Genomic DNA, 23,841 nt, shown 5'->3' on the forward strand with positions numbered 1-23,841 from the left:
TTACAGCCGTCTTCGGCCCGGTTTGCTTGAATCCTGATGGTGCAATGAGCAAGGGTCTCACATCTGAGAATACCCTTCCACGCTTAGGGTGGACAAAAATATTTGCAACAAGGGGTGGTGAGGGACAGAGTCTCTGAATTAAGCAGAAAGCTCTCACCCAGTCAAGAGATCAGGGCTAGATCCAACACCGTTTTTTAGCTCACTGCACCATCCCAGTTTCAGAACCTGGCTGTATGCAAATTAGTCTGTTCCTGTCCCAGTGCATGATGGGAACAGGGCAAACCAAACTACAAAAGCCAATTCTTACACTGGGAAGGAAACAAGCTCCCGGGGACCGGTTTCTGGCATTACAGCCGTCTTCGGCCCGGTTTGCTTGAATCCTGATGGTGCAATGAGCAAGGGTCTCACATCTGAGAATACCCTTCCACGCTTAGGGTGGACAAAAATATTTGCAACAAGGGGTGGTGAGGGGCAGAGTCTCTGAATTAAATAGAAAGCTCTCACCCAGTCAAGAGATCAGGGCTAGATCCAACACCGTTTTTTAGCTCACTGCCCCCTTTTGTAAATCGATTTTGGCCACTATAGGTGTGGCAGGGTATACTCAGACATGAGTCCCTTTCTCACTGCTCCATCAGGATTCAAGCAAGCCGGGCCGAAGAGGCTGAAATGCCAGAAACCGGTCCCCGGTAGCTTGTCTCCTTTCTGGTAAAGAATTGGCTTGGTAGTTTAGTCTGCCCTGTTCCCATGATGCACTGGGCCAGGGACAGACTGATTTGCATATAGCCATGTTCTGAGCTAGGATGGGGCAGTGAGATAAATAACGGTGATGGATCAAGCCCTGATCTTTGGACTGGGTAAGAGTGGTCTGCTCAATTCAGACACTCTGTTCATCACCACCCCCTTTTGTAAATCGATTTTGGCCACTATAGGTGTGGCAGGGTATACTCAGACATGAGTCCCTTTCTCACTGCTCCATCAGGATTCAAGCAAGCCGGGCCGAAGAGGCTGAAATGCCAGAAACCGGTCCCCGGTAGCTTGTCTCCTTTCTGGTAAAGAATTGGCTTGGTAGTTTAGTCTGCCCTGTTCCCATGATGCACTGGGCCAGGGACAGACTGATTTGCATATAGCCATGTTCTGAGCTGGGATGGGGCAGTGAGATAAATAACGGTGATGGATCAAGCCCTGATCTTTGGACTGGGTAAGAGTGGTCTGCTCAATTCAGACACTCTGTTCATCACCACCCCCTTTTGTAAATCGATTTTGGCCACTATAGGTGTGGCAGGGTATACTCAGACATGAGTCCCTTTCTCACTGCTCCATCAGGATTCAAGCAAGCCGGGCCGAAGAGGCTGAAATGCCAGAAACCGGTCCCCGGTAGCTTGTCTCCTTTCTGGTAAAGAATTGGCTTGGTAGTTTAGTCTGCCCTGTTCCCATGATGCACTGGGCCAGGGACAGACTGATTTGCATATAGCCATGTTCTGAGCTGGGATGGGGCAGTGAGATAAATAACGGTGATGGATCAAGCCCTGATCTTTGGACTGGGTAAGAGTGGTCTGCTCAATTCAGACACTCTGTTCATCACCACCCCCTTTTGTAAATCGATTTTGGCCACTATAGGTGTGGCAGGGTATACTCAGACATGAGTCCCTTTCTCACTGCTCCATCAGGATTCAAGCAAGCCGGGCCGAAGAGGCTGAAATGCCAGAAACCGGTCCCCGGTAGCTTGTCTCCTTTCTGGTAAAGAATTGGCTTGGTAGTTTAGTCTGCCCTGTTCCCATGATGCACTGGGCCAGGGACAGACTGATTTGCATATAGCCATGTTCTGAGCTGGGATGGGGCAGTGAGATAAATAACGGTGATGGATCAAGCCCTGATCTTTGGACTGGGTAAGAGTGGTCTGCTCAATTCAGACACTCTGTTCATCACCACCCCCTTTTGTAAATCGATTTTGGCCACTATAGGTGTGGCAGGGTATACTCAGACATGAGTCCCTTTCTCACTGCTCCATCAGGATTCAAGCAAGCCGGGCCGAAGAGGCTGAAATGCCAGAAACCGGTCCCCGGTAGCTTGTCTCCTTTCTGGTAAAGAATTGGCTTGGTAGTTTAGTCTGCCCTGTTCCCATGATGCACTGGGCCAGGGACAGACTGATTTGCATATAGCCATGTTCTGAGCTGGGATGGGGCAGTGAGATAAATAACGGTGATGGATCAAGCCCTGATCTTTGGACTGGGTAAGAGTGGTCTGCTCAATTCAGACACTCTGTTCATCACCACCCCCTTTTGTAAATAGTACATATGGAAGCAGACGCAGAGGGGTGCACCCATCTACCTGTGTGCCTCCTCTGTGCATCATAAGCCCCTACCTATGCACCTCCTCTGTTTATACCTCATAGGCACCTACCACTGCATCTCCTCTGTTTATACTTTATGAGCACCTGCCGGTGCACCTCCTCTCTTTATACCTCATAAGCACCAACCTGTGCACCTCCTCTCTTTATACCTCATAAGCACCAACCTGTGCACCTCCTCTGTTTATACCTCATTAGCACCTACCTGTGCATCTCCTCTGTTTGTACCTTATAAGTACCTACCTGTGCATCTCCTCTGTTTATACCTCATCAGCACCTATCTGAGCTCCTCCTCAGTTTGTACTTCCTAAGCACCTACCTGTGCACCTTCTGTTTATACCTCATAAGCACCTACCTGTGCTCCTCCTCTGTTTGTACCTCATAAGCACCCGCCTGTTCGCCTCCTCTGTTTGTACCTCCCAGATAAGCTTCTGAAACAAAGCTTGTGATCACCATACTACCAACCATGGCCTCTGCACTATCATTCTATGACTATTATCTGACGTCTGCTGTGTGCATGCTTCAAGTGTGTAGAGTGAGTACTCAAACAGAGGGGAGTAGGGAGCTGAAGGACATGGAATGAGGTACACCTGGATAAAAGAAATATGGGAATGGAGAAATGAGACTTCACCTGTGGACAACAGACACCTCCTCCCGCTCTACCAAAGCCCTGATGAGTCACAAAGTAGCATCCTGGCCTTCAGACTGTAGTGTAGTTCCTAGTTTCCCACTAGGCCCTGCGCATTGGAATAACATAAACAGTAGTATCGACGTGGAACTGCGGATATTCCAGGCCTCCACTGACTATGCTAAACTTAATTGGGTGTGTTACCAACTAGCTCAGAGGTCACTGAAAACTTTCTTCTCTGCATGGGAAGTGATCAGCTTCCCTGGCACAGACAAGAAGGGATTCAGCTTTCCAACAACCGTGCAACATGACAACTTTGCTCCTCAGATTAAGAGTCAATCTCTAGGGTCGTGTGAAACAATAGACATGTATTTCACTCAGTCAGGTTAGTGCAGTTTACTTTCACGAGATGTAGAGAATAGAGAGACGGGCGTTTGTCAATAAAGGGTTAACATTTATTGAACAGTCTTTCTTCTCGTACAAGAGAAATGTATTGCCACAATTGCAAGACTTGTTATTATAAAAAGTACGTACAGTAAGATAAGGATTGCGAAATAATACTGTAAAAGCATTGATATGGTTTCTTAGCCATACAATGATTTAAAAGTAATAAAACATATATACAGTCATATATACATTAGGCTAAAATACTCAACTGGTGCTTCTAACTACGCCTACCCCAGTGTGCCTGACCTAAGCCTAACACGTGGAAGGGGAGTAAGTAAGTAGCTTTAAGTTAAGTTGGTTTTGCCAAGGTTTGCTTCAAGAATTCTCACTAAGGGTTTAGTCAACACAATACCTCTGAATAGAATGATGGAAGTCTGGTATTTCCTTCAGGAGGTACTCGGTATCCCAGTCACCCGCGAGGGCAGACTGGAAACGCTGGCGCTGGATTTCTCAGCAGAAGAAATGCAGCGTCTCTCTTCAGCGCGTCGAGGAAGGAGGGGGGACAGCGTCCGCGGGCAGCTTGGCATCTGCTGGGCTCTTCGCAGAGGGACGGCTGTTCAGCTCCTAAGCTCACCACACCATCGTTCGCGCTTTAGCAGCGATAATGGTATCAGTAGCTTCACCACCAAAGGGACAGCAGCAGCATCAGCGTACTGCATACAGCATACAACAGCAATGGGATACCAGCAATTGCTTAAGGCAACGTTGGTAGTATTTATACCTGACAGGTGCCTGGTTTGACGCAAGTTTGCTGGACATAAGACATCAATTAAAGATGTCACTAGGAAGTGATAGCTATCAGTTGCTCATTAGAGTTCCATTACTAATCAAAACACAGCAAGCGGGGATTTCCAGGTTTGCTGAGCTTTTATCTTGTTGAAGAACTCGGAGTGTTAATCTAGGAATATCAGATAGTGACTTCTGCTCTGTCATTGCACTAATTGGTTGCAAAGGAAGTGGCAGAGAACTATGCTGGAATGTGGCTCTGTTCGTGTGAGGCCAGAGATGACTTTCTGAATATCGCACTTGAACGGTTATGCCAATATAGGGAATAAATGGATTTATAGCCGAATAGGGGCATACGGTCGCAGTATCGATCAGGAACCTAGATAAACACGCAACACTGTTGGAATTGGGGGTTGCCCAAGTCTCAAAGGGGGTAGCATGGCATCAAGCGGGTAGGCCAAACTTGGAGGACATGTGAAGCACTCACGCAGTACCCTCAGTCAACGCACCAGGCACACTACACAAGAGGCGGGACACCAATTTGAGTTGGAAAATTAAGCAGTTTAGTATCTCCAACCTGCAAGGCAAAAAGGAAAAATACACTGGTAATCACAACAAGGCGCCAACTGGCGCCAGAGCCAAGTACATCCTGGGGAATTATTTACATGGGACAAAAAGGGTTGAGTCCAAAGTCCATGCTGTAATAAAAATGGTTGGTTAAGTGAACATTAGACCTGGGGCCAATCTGGCGGGGCCAACTCAGGGTCTCATCCTACAGGGAAGGCTGTAATTGCAAAATTCTACATTAGCATAGAAATACCTCATGCACGTTAACACCAACCCAACCCTGTTAGGGAAAGAAAACATTAGGGCATCACGGCATAACATGGGCAGGAACACCTGCAATAAATCAGCCTATCTGGCCCATCAATCTGGTACATAACAAGGGCCTGGAATAACATCAGGCCAACCCATTGACCAACCTAGGCGGAACATACATCGCCCAGCATAGGTATCAGGTAGGGGCCCTCCTCCTAGATCAGGAACACCTGTCAGGACTCAACTAGGCTCCCTTTACCATCAACTAAGGGGTATCAACATCAGGGTGTACACAGCAGTCAACCCTCCTTACTTCTGGACTCCCTTAGACATTTCCTTCCCCAGGGTTCCTTAATAACTGGGGACCTCAGGGCAACCCGTACAGCAGGGACCTATACTTGCACTAAGGGAGAATAAAACTCTCTACCCCAGAATATGCTATAAGGACAACCAGCTTGCTCCTGAGTTGTCTAGAAGGGCAGTTAGTTTCAGGAACGTCAGGGCAGTTCAGCAAATCTGGAGCCCAAGTCGCAGGTGCCCCCTGTCATTTGGGCACCTGATAAAGCAACTCAGTCCCCGGGGCGGGCACCGACAATGTACCCCGCTGCCCTCTCTGTCCCCCACACCGTTAAGCGTAGGCTCCACTCACCGGGCTCAGTAGGTCCTGCGGGGCGTCCTTTGGGGTCTCCTCTGTAGGGGGGGGACCAGGCACCGACAATGTGCCTCGAGGCCCCCCTTTCCGCGGCGTCACCCGGGGCCCAGGGGTTCCAAGACGGCCTCTGGACGGCCACACTCGCCTCACCCGGGCCTCCTTCTCTCACAGGGGCCTGGGGCTTCAACACGGTGTCTGGGCACCCGTGGGGGAAGCCTGCCTGGCTTTCCTCCCACGTCACACGGCTCCTGCAGCGCAATCGGGGCTCCCTCGTTTGCGTGGGAGCCCCACAGGCAGTCTGCCCCTTCAGCCGGCTTCGTTGGAGGGGGCGGGGCTGGCACCGACAATGTACCCCGGCCCCGCCTTTCTCACCAGCCCCTCACTCAGGGCCGCAGACCGGCGGGGTGGCCTCCCGCTCCGGTCGCTCCAATCCGGGGCTCCCTCCTCGGCACGGGGGCCCCACACCAACACTTCACCTGGGTCCCCTTGCCTCACGGGGACCTAGGGCTTGGCGACGCTCTCCTCGATCTGGCGGGCCGGCACCGACAGCGTGCCCCGGCCCCGCCTTCTCCACCGGCCCCTCGCGGGGGGCACAGACCAGCGGGGTAGCCTCCCGCGACGGTCGCTTCACTCGGGGTTCCCTCCTCGTCATGGGGACCCCTCAACGGAGCTTCACCCGGGTCCCCCTCCTACCTCACGGGGACCCGGGGCTTCGATTTCCCTTCTCCCGGCCTTCTCGGCCGATAACCAATCCCTGCGCGGCCTTCAAAGGTCACGGCCGCGCAGGCCAATCAGTGCGCGGCGGGGGCGGGCCGATGACGCGGCCGGGCCCCCGTCACGTGATGGGGGATCTGCCGGCCTCAGGGCCTAGCGCGGCCCTCTCTTCACCTCGGCGGCCCTCTCCTGGTACCGGGGGCCGCCGCAACGATCACCCCAGCAGGGGGGGGTCTCCTCAAGGCGGCGCCGGGCCACGGCGGTGATTTTCGGCGCTGCCACACAGCGCGAGGACAGGACAAGGGGTAGGCTCCCTTTTTAATTAATTATTTATATCGGCCAAAGCGCGCCTCCACAACAGCGCTATTCACAGGCTGCCAGTCTCCTCAGAAAATAGCGAAAACGGCGCTATTCACAGCGCACTGCTCCTCCCTCTGCCCACCACCTCAGCTCCTTCCTCAGACTACGCAGGGGGGCAGGAATCTAGCACTTCCTCAGCGCTTCGCAGTTATAGCGCTTGTCAGATAGGCTTCACAGCTCTAGGGGGCCACAACAGTCCCAGGGCCCAGCGCTTTCACAGGGCCTCACAGCACCTCAGCCAGCAGCATTTCCTTTGGGGGCACGATCTTCCCCATGGTGCTTCAAAGGGGCAGACAGTCCCACAGCAGTTCCTCAGGGGCACATTCCTCACCTCCTGGGCGCTTCTTCACGCAGCGCTGACGTGGTACCTGGTCCAAAACGGCGTCAGTGACCTGGGTAGGGGCCCTCCTTTGTCAGGGGCCCATGGGGACAGCAGCGGGGGGGTTTATAGGGGTGCAGGGCCCAGCTCACAGGCCCATGTGGCGGTCGCACCTCACAGCAGGTCCCCCTCCCTTCCTTGTCCCAGCGCTGACTAAACCTCTGGTGACACTTTCCCCTATTTATACCCTCCTCCCAGGCAGTGCCAGGACCTTCTAGAACGTTGGCACATCTAGCCTAAACTGGTTCTAGGGGAGGGGGTGAGCACCCTGGGTGCCAGGCTTTCCCTCCAAAACTAGGGGTAGCTGGGTAATGTTATCTAGACAGCTGACCTATGTCAGTCAGGTGGCAAAACCCATGGCCATGGCATCCATTTTAAAAACAATACATTTCAGTCAGGTGCGTTTTCAAAATGGGGATATTTACAAGTGCACCATTTACAACATGTAATTTTACATCTTCCCAAAGTGTCTCACATTATGTCAGGTAATTTACATTTTTCAAAAGGGGTCTCACACCACTCATGGCCTATACAGGTTTAATCCCATGGGGGAGACAATCCAGATAAGGGGGTCAAAAGCGAAAAATTTTGGGGGAAAAAGGCCAAGTCCAACACCCACTCCACGTTTTCATGTCCATCAAATTACTAAAACTAGAGCAATTAGATGCATGTGTAACATTGCCCACCCCAAAATACATAAATGCATTCGAAATAGGCGTATTTGTCATACGTGAAATTTTTAGGTACTGTACGTTTTTGAAGCATAGAAATCATTCAAAAATTATTGCATATGAAATCAATGAACGATTATGCATAAAGAATTACACATGAAGTATCTCTGAAACAGAAGAAGGGCGAGATAAATCATCACATATAAATGCATTGCAATAAATGTGCTAGAGGCTGATGTAAGTTTGTTATGTCTCTAGATGTGTTTAGAAATAGAAGTGTGAAGCTTCTGTTCTCTAAGAATAGTTTTTACGTTAAGCGAAGAATTGTTCGTGCCAAAAAAAAGGGTCAATATTAAAAATGTCCAATTCAAAAGAATTATTGCTTGAACGGGGAAATAGAGTTCCAGCGCTTTTTGCAGTTTTTGTTGATCAAAACTGAAGGCCGAATTCAGAGTTCATGGGAACGCTGTGTGTCGGAAAGCTTCTCCAAAGTTATTATTTTTGTACGGGTGAGAACATCGTATCAGACAGGCTCTCAAAGAATTGGTCTACAAAATCAGGTGACAGTTCAACCAAATTCGATAGTGCTGTAACTTGGCAGGTGTGAGAATGATTGCTGTCATCATAGTCGGGTTCAGCAATGCTCACAGAAGGTCGTACCTGGGTGATGCTGCTTTTGTCACTCGCTCCACTGTTACCACCTAGTCGTAGTACAGGAGTCTCAACGAATGCCGTCATCAGGATTGGTAGCCGCCGGGGACAACACAATGCGTGAGCCGCAATTGGACTGAGCAAAGTATCGACGTCCATTGGTACTGCTGATGGAAGTGAAAGACAGATGTCCAACACGCATTCATCTCCGCATAGCATACATCTTAGTACCGGTAAGATACAGTTCTGCCATATAGGTCTGAATGAAAGGAACCAGGTCATGTTTAGATCTCTCAGCCTGGCCAATCCAAGGACGTTAGTTATCCTGTCCCGGTAGCGCATTGCTAGGATTGACTCTTCCATTCCCATGGGAGCTATGTCTGAGTTTCGGCTTGCCATAACGAAGCAGGAGGGTCAAAAATAAAATCCCTGCTACAAGTCCCAAAAATAATGGTATGCCGCCAAAAACAGAGTGAACAAAATTAGGAACGATTCCCAAAATTGCCTGAAAAGGTGTTAGCAGTCCCGTAAAAATCGACTTAAATATGCCTGGGATGCTCGTGGCACTAGACATGTTAAGAAGTTGGCTGAGCATTTCTACGAAATGCACGGGGCAATTTGTTGATAAAAGTTCATGAACTTCAGTAGCTGTCCTTGCAACTAGAAGATCATACGTCTCTTTTGATGACGTTATAGGCACTGTTGTCTGCAAAAGCACAGACTTCATTTTGCTTAAAGTATCAATTTGTATAGAATAGAGATTCAGACGAGGCCAGATGGGAGTCACTGTGTCTGCAGGCCCACTCGGGAACAATGCTTGCATACAGCATTTGACCATGGATGTTACGCTTACTAGATAACTTTTCCCTGGCACTAGGCCACAACATCTGTGATCCGTTCTAAGAATGTAACTCCCGTTTGCGAGTTGCATAAAGAAGGGCTCTATCTGAGTTGCAGGTGTGACTAGCTGGTGGCATGAAAGGTTGTTAGAATTTCCATCACATGCTCCGTGTAAATTAATACCCTGACACAAAAGTATACAGCTTAGTGAATGTTTACAGTTGTCACCACTAAGAAATACATTTTTGTCGCTGTCACTATAGCAAGAATGTGTGTATGGTAATTTCCATTCAGATTTTACATATCCTTTACCCAATTGTTCATACTGGCCAGTAGGTATGTACTCAAGGCACTTTTTAAATCGGAAAGTTGTTATCGGAATAGTGATAATTCCGTGTATTATCCATTCAATGACAGGACTCTCTGACATTGTCTATGGTAATCTCTCGAGTTTTTCGATGCTCAGGATTGTATAGTCTGCTCCTTTCTGTGCCAAACTGATCTGTTTATCAGTAAGGTTAAAAATGGAAAATAATGACGTTGTGTTGATTAAACGCCAAGGCACATAGCCTGAACGAAGATTTTGGAGCGTCCAGCCTAATTGTATAATAGAACGTAATTGTGACTGGCCATGTTGTAACATTAGCAAGTCTCTATCTATCACATCAAAGGCAGAGGATACAATATTGTCCAACTAATATATTCTGGAAGACAGAGTCATTAACCCATTGTCTACTACAGAAAGTGATTTCTCCAAATTAATACGATCAATTTCTCGTATTTTTTCAGCTGTTTCAATTTGTTTGACTTTCCAAGCCTCGTTGTAAGCAGCATAGATACTGGTCGCTATGAAACGCTTTTGACGCTGTTTGCGTGGTCCAAGAATGAAATCGCGCAAATCAGCACCATCTTTTATTAAAGACAAGTGTTGCTTAATTTCAGCCAGTGTGGATGATGTTAGCCATTCGAGGCAGAGTTTCACTACACTGTATGCCGTTATTATCCCTGGATGTTGTCTCTGGGAGTATCTCGGGTCTAGTCTGGTCATTTTTAACCCCTGTGTTTTATTCAGGAATCTATCTTGACAGCTGTTTGTGTCAGTAGGCCAGATTAACCACTTTTTCCAATCAGGATGTGTTCTGTTAAAATGTAAAATTTGTGTTACGTCTAATTCAATATCTGCAGTTATATTTTCAGGTATTGGCTTTGGTATAGACGGTTTTTTAAGCTCTTTGATCTTAGCTGGGCCAAGACAGGATGTTTGGTGTATTGTGTCATTTAAAAACAACATTTGTTCTGGTATCATGCAGGTTCTAAATAGTGCTTCAATGCCTTGTACCTGCCAATCTTTTGTACCCCAAATTGTTTTCGTTTCAATGTTATTTTTCCAATAATCAAAACCAAATGTCATCATTTTGTCATAAAATGCTTCTGAATATATCAATTTAGAATTTGTCAGCATTGTTTTCATTCCTGTTTTATCTAACAGTTTGTAATAAAACGTTTCTGCATCACTGGTGTTAAACCCTGAGAAGTATTTGAATTTCTCAAAAAATGCTTTAGAACTGCTTTTAGGTGGTGTAGCACAATGTTCCTATTGATTATACATAAAAACATTTCTAGGCTGTGCAGATTTATGCAAGTAATGATCACCATAGTGTGTGTAACAGAATAACTGCTCATAACTAGATGAACCTTGTAAATAATCATGATCTGTGAATCTAGCTGACATTACTAAATCAGACATCATGTCATTAATACTGTTAAAGTCCCAATCATCAGAGAATGTACTAGGTGTTACAAGGTCACTTAAGGAAACCTTCAGTTGATGAGGATACCTCAGGATTTCGACCGGACCATATATCTCATAGTCAGTTCTCTCCCATACTACCCCACCAGGTATTGGAATTGCTGTGACATTTACTGTTGACAGTTCTCTTTTCTTCACATGGGATGATCTGTGTGGTTTCAGGACTAGGTTGATGTTCTGACTTGCTGTGTCCATTGTAATATATTTTCCCTCAATGAATTTTCCCAAACACAGTACCATGATGAGCCAAAGCAGGAGGAAAAATACACCTAGACCGAACCAGAACTCTAACCAAGGTGAAATAAGGTAGATTTCCTTCAGTTGATGAAAGAGTTCCGTTGCTTTTTCTTTAAAAGTCTGTTTTGTTTCTGGCATCACTTCGGGGTCGTTTTGATCTTCAGAGAAGTTGTCGAAGTTGATGAAATAACCAGAGGCAGTTCTGTCAATTGTTGGGATTGGTCTTTCAATCTGTCTTTCGGTATCATTTTCTGATGCCACATTAGTGTAGACTGGTGTTGTTTCTTGACAAACTGTTTCAATCTGTGTCTCAAGAGGCACGAGTTCCATGGCATTATTGCATAGTCCTTCATTGTGCACTGCAGGCTGATCGAATGTGATGAGTCTTTCAGTTTGAACCTCTTGGATTGTTGCAAGTTTGGGTATTCTGTTGTTTCTTGGGAGTCCACTGGGCCTACTGTTGATTATAGGCCACATGCTTGTGGTTTTACCAGGTCGATAGACACGACTCTGTTCTTCTTTTTACCAGCAAGGGGCGGTAGTACTACTGATCTTGTTCCGGTGACTGCCAGGACAGGTACTGCTTTTCTGTAAGAAGGCCCAAGTTCCTTCTTCACCGCGATCTTTTCTCTGACTAGATCTCCAATCTTTGGAATCCAGACAGGCCTTGCTGGGGCTGTTGCTTGTGGTGCCTCGTCAGTGGTAGATGGCTGTTGCTTTAACTTTATGTTGCTTAAGGATTTTCTTGTTTCATTCAGTTCCTGTAAAACAGCCAAACGATCTTTGATGTCAAAGTCTGTTGTTTTTTCTTGTACCACTGACATCTGACTATCGAGGTCCTGAATGTTCATTCTAATTCCGAACAATAGTTCGTATGGGCTGAAACCTTTTAGATAATTTCTTGGCAAGTTATTAAGACTAGTTTGGACACTTATTAAATGTTTGACCCACCCAGCGCCTGAACCTAATACCTTCGCTGTTATAGATCGCTTTATGTCCCGGTTTTTTCTTTCAACCACACTATTCCCTTCGGGGTGCGACGGACAAGAATACTGCAACCCAATTCCCATGCTAGCCATGGCCTCCCTATAAGCTCGAGAGCTGAAAGCAGGACCCTGGTCAGAATGGAACGTGGTAATTGCGTATATGCCGATATGGACTCGCAAATCTTTTATAACAGTTCTAGCGTCAGCCGAGTGCTGGAGGCCACATTATTCAAGTGTGTTTAGCCTTAACTGATTAATAGGACGCAGGTTGGGGTGCAGGCAGCGTTACGCTGTTTCTGATCGGTAGCCGGTAGCATGGTTCACTACTGCGATCCCTATTGCAGTTTTCACAGTTATTTGCATATATTGGTGTTCTACACTCATTCCCGGCCACCAGTATACTGATTGTAATTCAGTCAGAGAGTCCCTGATTGTTTGGTGTCTCAGACCCAATCCCATGTGTGCGTCTGCTATTAAAAATATTCTCCTGTTCATGTTTGGAATTACTCTGTCCCCCACTCCAGGGATTCGAGCAAAAGGAACGGAGTTTGCATCGATTATGTATGCATAATTGAGTGGATAGTTTACGGGTAGTGCTGCACAGTCGCCTTTTACGGTCGTTTTTACTGCCAGCATGGTTTCCCCGTCTATGTATTTTTCTGTACGCTTTTTTGTGGCTACGGAAGCCGGTTTAGTTGCTTCCGCTGTGGCTGTATTAGCCAATGAATTCCCTGCAACGTGAACGCCATCACGTTGAAGACTCGTGCGTGTACCACGTGAGTCTTTTGTAGTTCTTCGTGTAAAAGAGCTACCTGTTTCCAGAGCAATTTATGCTTTATTGTGTCACCTGTGTCATTTTTGTATTCGTTTTCAATCCAACTCTGCAGTTTATTATTGTAAGAGTTGACGCAAAAATGAGAATCGCACACGATAAGTGTTGGGAATTCACGTTCTGCATTTTCGAGCGCCATCTTTAAACATCTGATTTCAGTTCTCTGAACCGAACAGTTTCTTACAGATTCAGTTTTTGTTACATTCGGTCTGAATTTACCGCACAGCCAACGACCTTTAATAATCGCACATGCTGCATCGTAGGATTTTCTCTCTACGTTGAAATGCTGTACAAATCCATCTGTATAGATTATACAGGCGTATTGTGGGAGAGGCAGAATTTCGATTGGCAGAGGATATTCTTCTTCATATTCTAAATCATTCAGTTCTTCGAATTGCGGGGTGAAATAGTATTTCACATCTTCTGCTCCTAGAGAATCTACACACTGTATCCATTTCGGATCCAGTGACACTGTAGGCAGGTTTACTGGGCTGAATAGCGCCTCGAAGGCGGATTCCGCTGTGAGGATATTAATCCGTTTGCCGTGTGCTAGTTCTCGTTCATTTGCTAATGCGATTTGCACTGCTTTCACAGTTCTTTCTGTGTGACTGAATGTTTTTTCTGCTTGTGTGTACAAGTGTGATTTAATTGAAATAGGTACCTTTTCTCCCTCATTAGAGGTTAGGTACGTGAATCCACATCTTCCTGGGATGACTCGGATTACAAGATCACGTGTGTTGTCACGTGTATCTAATTTTGTTTTTGCTAACATGTCTGTTTGCAGTGATCTCAAAATTTCTGTGTGTTTTTGAGTCCAGGTGATTTGTTTAAAATCGGGTTTAATTAGTTCGTAGAGAGGTTTAACCCTCTCTGCGTAATTTAGAATGTATGTTCTTCCGAAATTCAGAAAACCTAGAATGGATTGTAAATTCTTCAGCGTTTTTGGAGCTTGGAGTACAGCGCACTTCTCTAAGAAGTTGTCCGCTAGGCTTTTCCCTTCACTTGATAATTCGTACCCTAAAAATAGTACTGTCAGATGGGCAATTCGAGACTTTTTAAAGTTGAATTTGTAACCCTCTGCTGCGAATCCAAGTATAATGGTGTTCACTCTTTTCAAGTGAATATCCAAGTCGTCGTCTGTGAGATAGATATCATCTACGTAAGATAATGCCTCATCATCATAGATTTGTAGTAACTCTGTTACCCTAGCTGGGAATAGTCCTGGGCTGTTCTTGAACCCCTGTGGGAGTTGACAGAATTTTTTTCTGCGACCCAAATGCAGAGAAAGCGGTCAAATATCTGCTTTCTGGTGCAATGTTTTGACAAAAGAAACCATTAGATATGTCTAATGTTGTTTTATATTTTTTCCTAACTATGTTATTCATTAGGGCTGCACTATGCGAGTTTTGTACTGCAAAAGCTTTACAACAAGTATTAAGATGTCTGTAGTCCAAAACTAGACGATATGAATTGTCTGGCTTGGAGACAGGAAACAACGGATTGTTCATTTGAGAGGTGCATGTTTCAATCACCCCCTGGTATTCAAGTTGATCTAAGATCTCCCTGACTTGTTTTTTAGCTTCTTGCTTTATGGGATACTGCCGTTGGGCAGTTGGTTCACTTTTTAATTGGATTTTGTGAGGTGGTGAGTCCTCATCCCATCCTACATGATTTTTATACAATGCCGAAGCCTGGGCTACTGCCCATTTCCTTGCATAAGTATATTTTTTGTGAATCGGAATGTGATTCGAGAAGGCAGGCATAATCACTTCTTCGCCACGAGGGCACTCCCTGACAAACTCTGGGGGCCAATCTTTTTCAGCTAACAGAATATCATAGCCTTTTGAGAGTTTATCCCAAAACAGACCTCTAATTTTCCTAGTCTTATCACCCTCCATACGCAATGTTATTTCGTATATTCTATGGGGCTCGCTAAGTCTGGTGTCGGCAGTTTCAACCTGAATGTATTCATTCGTGTCCACTGTCTCCAGATGACTCATCAGGATCTTGCGCGCTATACTGATTTCTGCTGCACTGTCCAACATTGTCAATGCCCACTCCCCGTTTTTCAACTGTGTCCTCAGTATTCTCGGCATGGTTGATTACTCTAATACTGGCTACCTTCTTTTTCTGAAATTGAGATTTTTTACTCTGAGCAGGTTCCTTGTCTTTGGACTTGGTGTGCTCTCCTGAGTCTGACCGTCCTCTTCTTTCCGATTTCTGTGGAAAAGATCGAGAGGGACGTGTATCAATACTTGATATCTATCAGGTTTTTTCAGATTATCCCTATTTCTAAGGTTATATCTTTTCTCAGAGGGCTCCCTCTGGGGAGACTGGTGTTCTCGAGTCGGAGTTCTTTCCCTCCGTCGAGGAGACCTTCCTCTGGACTGAAAAACTTTTTCCTTGGGAGTGGATTGTTTATTTCCATCCCAGCTCTTTTTAGGAGTGATTAAATTATTTTTAATAAATAATTTTTCAGGATTTTCGAGCAGTTGGGGCTTTACTGGTTTCCCACCCAAGCTGTCTCTACCTAATTCTTCATAGCATTTTTCTATGATTCTGGCAAGCTCAATTGGATCTTTTATATCTGTTTCCTTCAACTTCTGGCGAATCGCCACAGATGCTGCTTCTCCTTTTATGTTGGCTAATAATATAGCCGAGACCTGCTTGAAGTCTTTCAGTAATTTCATACCTAGATTTAAAGCGGGCTCTGGACCGTATTCAATTTGAATCTGTTTTAGCACTTCTGGTATTACCGCCATAGACGGAACACCGTGTGTTTTTGTGTAAATGGAAGCAAAGACTGTACCCCAAGTGTCGCAGTCCTCCACGTGTGGTGCGATTCCCATAGGAAGGCAGATGGTCAAGATTCTGTGTTTCTCTATAGGGGTAGTATCAGGAAATACTGCCTCTATTTGAGTGATTTTCTGTGCTAGCCAGAAAGGAATTTGTTCCCGTTTTACGGGTGTTTTACCAAGACATGACTGTATGTTCTGTGGTGTAATTTTATTAGTGTTCCCCTGATGAGGGGTCAGCTGTGGTACATTAACAGCTGGCTGGACTGTTGCAGTCCGCATTACATATTGGACTAATTGCCTATGTATTTTAATTAATGTTTTTAGCTGTACTAACAGCTCTTCCTTTGACATTTTTGCAATGTCAGGATGTGGTGTGTAGCTGGCTAGAACCGGCCACGTTGCTCCTGGTCTACCTAGTGGACCGAGCCTGGTAATGTGATCATTGTGTTTTAGGGCGCCATTAAACCAGAGCAGGTGCTCTTGAAATTTAAGTGGAATTTCAATCTCCTCGAAAGGAGCGTACTCTTCCGGAGGTTCCGCTATTTTGTAATAGTGAAACTCTTTTGTTGTAGCGTTTGCCGCTGGAATGTTTATCCATGAATAGAATACCTCTGTCTGCCGATATTCGTGAGCCTCTATCACGAAAATTACTGTACCACCTTGTGGTGTCAGTCCGTTTTCTATAAGTTTTAAAGTTATAGATTTTCTTAAGTGGACCGGGATGATAATTGCACCCGGGTCTGTCTGTAGGAGACTCGAGTCTTCCACTATTAGTAGAGATGCCAGTCTAACTGCTTCCCTTTCTTCTTCACTGTCTGTCATTTTTTATAAATGCAGGCTTTGCAGAGTTGGTCTCCAAGGAGACAAAGATTAGGTGCACAATATTTTGGAACACTGTATCCTTCAACGTTGAATAAACCAGAGCTTTACATAGGAATCTCTTCCTACTAAGGTCGGGCGGATTTTAACCTTTCACCCACTCCAGACGTCTATTGGAGTATTTACGGGAGAAAGGGGTCTGTGAAATATGCACGACTGAGTTACTCTAACGTCTTGCGTTAGTTTATCGCCTTACCAGACGTTGGGCGCCATGTAGTGTAGTTCCTAGTTTCCCACTAGGCCCTGCGCATTGGAATAACATAAACAGTAGTATCGACGTGGAACTGCGGATATTCCAGGCCTCCACTGACTATGCTAAACTTAATTGGGTGTGTTACCAACTAGCTCAGAGGTCACTGGAAACTTTCTTCTCTGCATGGGAAGTGATCAGCTTCCCTGGCACAGACAAGAAGGGATTCAGCTTTCCAACAACCGTGCAACATGACAACTTTGCTCCTCAGATTAAGAGTCAATCTCTAGGGTCGTGTGAAACAATAGACATGTATTTCACTCAGTCAGGTTAGTGCAGTTTACTTTCACGAGATGTAGAGAATAGAGAGACGGGCGTTTGTCAATAAAGGGTTAACATTTATTGAACAGTCTTTCTTCTCGTACAAGAGAAATGTATTGCCACAATTGCAAGACTTGTTATTATAAAAAGTACGTACAGTAAGATAAGGATTGCGAAATAATACTGTAAAAGCATTGATATGGTTTCTTAGCCATACAATGATTTAAAAGTAATAAAACATATATACAGTCATATATACATTAGGCTAAAATACTCAACTGGTGCTCCTAACTACACCTACCCCATTGTGCCTGACCTAAGCCTAACACGTGGAAGGGGAGTAAGTAAGTAGCTTTAAGTTAAGTTGGTTTTGCCAAGGTTTGCTTCAAGAATTCTCACTAAGGGTTTAGTCAACACCATACCTCTGAATAGAATGATGGAAGTCTGGTATTTCCTTCAGGAGGTACTCGGTATCCCAGTCACCCGCGAGGGCAAACTGGAAACGCTGGCGCTGGATTTCTCAGCAGAAGAAATGCAGCGTCTCTCTTCAGCGTGTCGAGGAAGGAGGGGGGACAGCGTCCGCGGGCAGCTTGGCATCTGCTGGGCTCTTCGCAGAGGGACGGCTGTTCAGCTCCTAAGCTCACCACACCATCGTTCGCGCTTTAGCAGCGATAATGGTATCAGTAGCTTCACCACCAAAGGGACAGCAGCAGCAGCATCAGCGTACTGCATACAGCATACAACAGCAATGGGATACCAGCAATTGCTTAAGGCAACGTTGGTAGTATTTATACCTGACAGGTGCCTGGTTTGACCGAAGTTTGCTGGACATAAGACGTCAATTAAAGATGTCACTAGGAAGTGATAGCTAGTTGCTCATTAGAGTTCCATTACTAATCAAAACACAGCAAGCGGGGATTTCCAGGTTTGCTGAGTTTTTATCTTGTTGAAGAACTCGGAGTGTTAATCTAGGAATATCAGATAGTGACTTCTGCTCTGTCATTGCACTAATTGGTTGCAAAGGAAGTGGCAGAGAACTATGCTGGAATGTGGCTCTGTTCGTGTGAGGCCAGAGATGACTTTCTGAATATCGCACTTGAACGGTTATGCCAAAATAGGGAATAAATGGATTTATAGCCGAATAGGGGCATAAGGTCGCAGTATCGATCAGGAACCTAGGTAAACACGCAACAAGACAGACAACAATAAGTTAAATAACATGGAAAACAGGAACATGGAAAGCAATTATTAATATGCACACATCTGTTGGATTGGGGGATATTTCAGTTAAATTATTGCTTGTGATGGATTCTCTATAAGGAATAAATGACTGATATCGTTGAATATTAAATTACACGATTTAATGTTTGTTTGCCATATCTGTGTGCGCAATATAAAGATGGGCCATTGGAATCAGCCCCTCATTCTGTTTCACAGAAAACCCTGGAAGGAGCTGCTGATTGAAATACAACAGGATCTTAACTTTACCTACTTTAGGAAGAACTAAAGACTCACTTTTTAAGTTGTCTTTCAGGCCAGAATCAGTCAATAGTTCAAGGGAGATGGATATATATTACGCTGATAGAAAATCCACCTCAACTCAGGATAATGCTCCAGTCTTCCCGGTTAGAAGGATCTAGAAATGCTTGAGCCAGGAGGGCTGTAAAATGTGTTGAAGGTGACTTAGGGCTTTATTACGAGTGTGACGGTCTTCCAATGGGACTACCACAGCGGCGGTACCAGGCAGACTGCCAAGCCCATTGTGAGCCCAATGCCGGATTATGACCTAAATCCAGGGTGGGTGGGCGGTGCAGCAGCGGTCTCGCGGCGGCTGTATTAGGCTCATTAGAGAGCCTAAACAGCATACCACCACCTTAAGAGTGCCTGCAGCACATTCCTGCACCATGTCATGCATGCCACACTGTGCAGGAACAAGGGCGCAATTCCATGGGGTGGCACAACATGTGCCCCCCGCATGCAACCCCAGAAGCAGAATCGGCCGGGGCCCTGTGAGGGCCCCTTACCTGCATGTCCTTTATCCTTTTCATGGTGGGGTCCCCGCCAGGAAAAGGGCAGTGGATATGCAGACCGTAATATGCTTGGCGATGTCGGCATTGCACTGCCAACATATTCAGGGTGTTTGCATACTGCCTCCACAGCGGGATCCTTGATCCTGGCGGGATGGCGGTCCCACCACCACACTTATAATACGGCAATCAGTCCGCCAGGATGGTGGCATTTGGACCGCAACCCTGAGTACGGCGATCATGAGGGCCGTCACACTCGTAGTAAGGCTCTTAATGAGCTGCAAGGTAAAGGCTGGAGTTGGCATTTGAGCTGATCCAGTGTGAACAGGAAAGCATTGTGGAAAAAGGTGTCTGGAGTTACCTTTGTCATATATACTTTCTATAGAGCTACCTTTGTTATACACTTTCTGAAGAGCTACCTTTGTTATACACTTCCAAAAGAGTTACCTTGGTGAAATACTTCCTGAAGAGTTACCTTTGTTATGCACTTTCTGAAGAGCTACCTTTGGTAGATACTTCCTGACCCTGACCCTGACTTCCTGACCCTGACGCGCGGGGACGCACTGTTCTCTGTGCAACCAAGCGCTTAACAAATGTCATAAACTAAACTAAACTGAATTAACGGCAGCGCTTCCTGATTCCTCTCTTTTTCCACAATCTGTTCTGGTTAATTGAAATCTTGTCCATGTGTATCTACCTAAAACTGTACCTGTAGCATGAGTGCTCTGTGGCTGCCCTTTCGTTAGTAATTTACTCTGGAACAATGGTAAATCACTGCCTTTTCAGAAGTAAATACAATGTGACATGTTCAACCACAGTTTTAATGAAATATCCATGTATGGTAAAATGTTCTTTACTAAATTTCAAATATGGTAGAGAAGAGATGTCTTCTACAGCTGGTTAAATATTGTTTATTCACATTCTATTACATTTGCATTTAGTAATATTGCATTTCTTTACATCCAACAGAGAATAATCCTTAAATGCACGGATTGATTATGAATAATGAAGATAACACTTCAAACCTGCAAAAATTATCAAAAATAAGGAGCTCCAAAAACATCACAGCAATCAGAGTTAGAGGACATATCCAGGAAGAAGCAGTCAAAGGCAATTCAGTGAGTGTACGAGTCTGAGCTCTGCACCTCGACACCCCAAGACGAAGAAATTACCTCAACAAAACCAAGACAACAAAACTGACAAACCACCTCGTGTATAAACAAGCGTCCAACACCAGCTTTGATCATGAGGCCGTTATGAGAGTTGGAGGAAGGTCTTGTGTCTATTTGGTATCCATAGCTTGGAACAAACTCCCTCTTCAGCTTTGAGCTGTTAGCAACATGATAATGTTTAAAAAGGGTTGAAAACTTGGCTTTTTGACCATGTTTGAAACAAACAGATTTACTTTCTTTTCTGTCCTTTGCTTGGCCCCGGGACACTCTTGGGAGTAGCTGTACACATTACGAGTCGCTTCACCATCATGATATGGCTAGAGCAGTGCTTCGCTATCTAAACTGGCAACAGACCACCATTCAGTGCTCTAGGTGTATTGCAAACTCTTTCTAGCCAAACCACAGGCACCAGGGAAAAGCACAACGAAGTGGAGCCAAACAACTGAAGGCTGAAGGAAAGGGGAGATCTGCTCTCTGAAGTGCAGAGTATTGTCCCAATTTGCACCTACCGGAACGAAGATTAAGCTTTACCCGCAAGCATGCGAAGCCATTATCCTATCTAAAGATGCAATCACCCACAAGGAAGCTTTACTGATATTATGAATGTGGCAGGTATTTAGTGAGTCTTGTATTTTATTGTTAAATCGGAAATATCACACACATACAGGGAATGTGAAAATAACGCAAGTGGTTTATTAACTATGCTGACCCTTCAGGAAACACGGTCAGGAGAAAAATCGTGCAATTGCACTGAATATGTCAAGAACTTTAGCGAATTAGAAACCCTAAAAGAGCATCAGCGAATACAAACAGGGGAAAAACCATACCATTGCACTGAATGTGTGCAGAGCTTCAGTCGGTTAAAACATCTCCAAACAAATCAGCGAACACACACAGGGGAAACACCATACCATTGCAATGAATGTGTGCAGAGCTTCAGTCGGTTAACAGACCTCCAAACACATCAGCGAATACACACAGGGGAAAAACCATACCATTGCAACGAATGTAAAAAGAGCTTCAGTCTAATTTCAAACCTCCATAGACATCAGAGAATACACACAGGGGAAAAACCATACCATTGCAGTGAATGTGTAAAGAGCTTCAGTCGGTTAACAGACCTCCAAACACATCAGAGAATACACACAGGGGAAAAACCATACGATTGCAGTGAATGTGTAAAGAGCTTCAGTCAATTATCAAACCTCCATAGACATCAGAGAATACACACAGGGGAAAAACCATACCATTGCAGTGAATGTGTAAAGAGCTTCAGTCGGTTAACAGACCTCCAAACACATCAGAGAATACACACAGGGGAAAAACCATACCATTGCAGTGAATGTGTGAAGAGTTTCAGTACGTTAGCAAAACTCCAAACACATCAGCGAACACACACAGGGGAAACAACCATACCATTGCAAGGAATGTGTAAAGAGCTTCAATCAAATTTCACAGCTCCACACACATAGGAGAATACACACAGGGGAAAAACCATACCATTGCAGTGAATGTGTGAAGAGCTTCAGTCAAATTACATGTCTCCGCACACATCAGAGAATACACACAGTGGAAAAACCATACCAGTGCAGTGAATGTGTAAAGAGCTTCAGTCAGTTAACAGACCTCCAGAGACATCAGCGAACACACACCGTGGAAAAACCATACAATTGCAGTGAATGTGGAAGTAGTTTTAGGGTACAATCAAACCTCCACACACATCAGAAAACACACACCGGGGAAAAACTATACCAGTGCAGTGAATGTGTAAAGAGCTTCAGTCAGTTAACAGACCTCCAGAGACATCAGCGAATACACACTGGGGAAAAACCATACAATTGCAGTGAATGTGGAAGTAGTTTTACTTACTCTTCAGCATTAAGAAATCATCAGCGAGCTCACAAAGGGGTAACAAATCTTTTAAATGCCATGAATGCTTGAAAAGCTGTAGTCCATTATCACTCCTAAGCAGGCATCAGCGACCACATGCAGAAGAAAAGCCTTCAAGTGCAATGAATGTGTGAACAAATGTAGTCAATTATCAAGCCTATGTAGACATCAGCTTACACACACTCTGTAAATACCGTACAACTGTAGTGAGTATAGAAGTACCTTTAGGAAATCTTCTGCATTAAGGATTCATCAGTTAATGCACACAAAGAAAAATCCTTTCAGGTGCAGTGAATGTGTGAATATCTTCTGTCAGTTATTAAACCTACGGATACATCAACTAACATACACAGAGTAAAAATGGGCATTGCAATGAATGTCAGAAGTGATGTTGTCAATTGCAAACACACCTGGGGTAAACCTTACAATTGCACTAAAAGTGTGACGAGCTTTTGTCAATTTCTGATCCTACATAGCCTCAGCGAACGCACACCTTCATTTAACTCACTTAGAAATAATCCTAGAGATGCAGTGAATTCAAAAAGAACTTAAGAACATTAACAATAATATTGACTCATCTGAGGACATAGACAGGAGCAGAACAGTGCAGTTATTGTGAGATGAAGGAATTACAGGAACAAATATATAATTATGTGGGATATTCAAATACCAGATGAATGAAGACTCGACTAGAAGAAATGAAGAAAACCAAAGATTTGTAGAATAATAAAAGTGTCTGTTTCCAGTGATTGTTCACTTCGGTACACATAGAAAGAACAACGGGATATAACAGGACATCCACTGGGAGACTAGCACAATGTGGAACAAAAGAAAAGAAACACTGGTGGTTTTTATTTGGCAATGAAGAGTTACAAAGAAAAACATGCAAGTGTTTCTGTTCATGCTACCTGTAAAAGTGTAGGGATGAATATGATTCTGCCTGCACACATTGCTATATTAGCATAAGTGAGTTAGTTGCGAAAACGCCATTTTTCTGCTTTTGCACATGACACTACGTCTCTGTTTTTATAAAGACAAACTGCTTGCTTTTACTTCACATGAGAACGGTCTGTTTTTCACATCTCTAGACTCACACTGCGACCTCAAGTCTACACAAAGTGTTCAAGACTAAAATAACAATGTATGCTGTTGATGCAGGTTGATCGGCCCACGCTCTAAACACAACACGAACACAGCTGCTCATTTCTGAAACTCAGGTGCTTTTAATATTGCACTGCAGGCATGAGACTAGCACTTGGAAAAAACCTTTCAATCGACAAAGAGCTGTGCTGATCTGGGATGTGATTCACTTCACCTGACTTTGGAGGTATGGGGTTCCCTGTTTTAACCTAGAGATCTTCTATTATTATAATACCTAGCTCCTAGCAAGGGAAAGGTGGTACACAAGGCGCTATAGACCTGGTTTCACTATCATTATAATATGATTTCTCCCTTTGTATTTTAT

The 23,841-nt window shown here is 44.9% G+C and overlaps 1 pseudogene across 1 annotated transcript in view; it reads left to right on the forward strand.

Moving 5' to 3' along the window:
- LOC147663537 (uncharacterized) overlaps nt 1-22,427 on the forward strand; it is a 177,014-nt pseudogene extending 154,587 nt beyond the window's left edge. The window contains exon 2 of the transcript XR_015305299.1: nt 20,284-22,427. The product of XR_015305299.1 is annotated as an uncharacterized LOC147663537 (transcript). The remainder of the gene's footprint in view (nt 1-20,283) is intronic.
- The last annotated feature ends 1,414 nt before the right edge of the window (nt 22,428-23,841 follow it).

The sequence above is a fragment of the Lissotriton vulgaris genome, unplaced genomic scaffold (genome assembly GCF_964263255.1).
Source record: "Lissotriton vulgaris unplaced genomic scaffold, aLisVul1.2 SCAFFOLD_1570, whole genome shotgun sequence".
Classification (NCBI taxonomy): Eukaryota; Metazoa; Chordata; class Amphibia; order Caudata; family Salamandridae; genus Lissotriton; species Lissotriton vulgaris.